The sequence below is a fragment of the Myotis lucifugus genome, unplaced genomic scaffold (genome assembly GCF_000147115.1).
Source record: "Myotis lucifugus unplaced genomic scaffold, Myoluc2.0 scaffold_315, whole genome shotgun sequence".
NCBI classification, from domain to species: domain Eukaryota; kingdom Metazoa; phylum Chordata; class Mammalia; order Chiroptera; family Vespertilionidae; genus Myotis; species Myotis lucifugus.
Window position 1 is genome coordinate 117,510 of NW_005871363.1, and position 1,773 is coordinate 119,282.

General features: G+C 59.6%; 1 protein-coding gene across 1 annotated transcript in view; it reads left to right on the top strand.

The window, feature by feature from the left end:
- Positions 1-1,773, top strand: part of IL5RA (interleukin 5 receptor subunit alpha) — a 15,019-nt gene that overhangs the window by 4,227 nt on the left and 9,019 nt on the right.

Consider the following 1,773-nt stretch of genomic DNA (forward strand, 5'->3'; position numbering starts at 1 on the left):
GGGCAGAAAAAAATTATTGAAAACGGATGCAGGTGTTGGGGGCCGGATGGTGGATTTGGGGGCCGGATGGTGGTGTTGGGGGCCGGATGGTGGTGTTGGGGGCCAGATGGTGGTGTTGGGGGCCGGATGGTGGTGTTGGGGGCCGGATGGTGGTGTTGGGGGCCAGATGGTGGTGTTGGGGGCCGGATGGTAGTGCTGGGGGCGGGCTGGGCATTGGAGGGGGCTCAGCTTGTACCTAGCAGATGCCAGAAGCCCCTCCCGGGCCAATGTGACAACAGACGTTTCCCACTGTCCCTCGGGCACAGACTCCCCCGTGGAAACCCCTGCACCGGAAGGGGAACCAGCTCCCGCTGGAGGGCGTCACATCAGCCCCCAGCTCTTTGGGGGCCCAGGCATCGCTGCCCAAGGGTCCCTGATGGCCTGGGGACACCTCCAAGCAGTTCAGGTCCCTTGCCCACAGGCGGGCCTCGGCTGGCCCAGGCGGCCGGGCTTCCAGGCCTGAGCTCTCTCCTGCCCGAGCTGCCGCCCCACCAACGGCCCCTCACCACGCCGGTCGCCTCCCTCAGCCTGTGAGCGCGGCTGTAAATACACCCCTCAGGGGTCCTCGCCTCCCTCCTCCATACCCCCATTAGTGCCACTCATCCGGACCGCCCCGCACGGCAAGGTGGTGATGGACACCGGTCTCGGGGGCGGGTCATGCGTGGGGGTGGGCGTGGGTCCTGGCTCCACCCACCAGCTGAGTGTCTGTAGACAAGCCGGCCACTCCTGGGGCCTCAGTCTGACCTGAGAAATGGGGAGATGAACGCTCCCTACGAGGTTCTGTGAGATCGCGTGTGTTCATGATAACATCTCAGGACAGCGCCTTGTGTGGGCATCCAATAAACACGCAAAATGCCACTGTTTAAAGGACACGGCCAGGCTGTGGCATATCTGTGTCCATATCGAATGGAAGATGCTCTGTTTAAAGCAGTGATTCCCAAAGTGGGCGCTACTGCTCCCCGGTGGGCGCTGCAGCGATCCAGGGGGGCGGTGATGGCCACAGGTGCATTTGGGGGCGATGAGTAACTGCTATTAAAATTTAAAAAAAATTAATTTCCAGGGGCTGAGTAATACTTTTTCTGGAAAGGGGGCGGTAGGCCAAATAAGTTTGGGAACCTCTGGTTTAAAGGATCCCGCATTTCCTAAAGAGCAATGCGATTCTCCTCACTAGTATCTTCCTAGCGACTTAGCGATGTCACAACAACATAACAAAACGCTGAGGAGGCCGTGGGACACGATGAAACGGACGTGGAGGTGGACGCAGCCCGACAGGCCGCCACAGGGCTCATTCGTGGACCTGAGTTCCAGCTCCGAGTCCAGTTCCTCAGGTTACCAAAACAAAGACGTTTTTGGTTAAAAACTTTCTGGTTAGGGAATGGCACTGGTAGCGTGTCCCTGTGACTCATTCACTGTGAGATCTTAGGCGCATGACCTCTGACAAGAACGCTCCCTCAGAGATAATTTCCACCGACATCACATGCTGGGGACGCAGTGAGGCCTGGGAGGGAGGACTCGGGGCTGGTAAGTCCGGGCGCGATGAGCCCAATCCGTTCTTTTCATGCCAGAGACGACCAACCCTTTCCCTCCGTCCATCCCTCCAACCAACCCAAACAGGACCCACCAACAGCTCGGACGAAAGCTGCCCCCGAGAGGGCAGTGCCATCGCGCGCACACCTGTGCGTGGGGGCAGGGCCTGGGGGCGCTCAGGTGATTCTCTTCGGGATCAGTTTACCC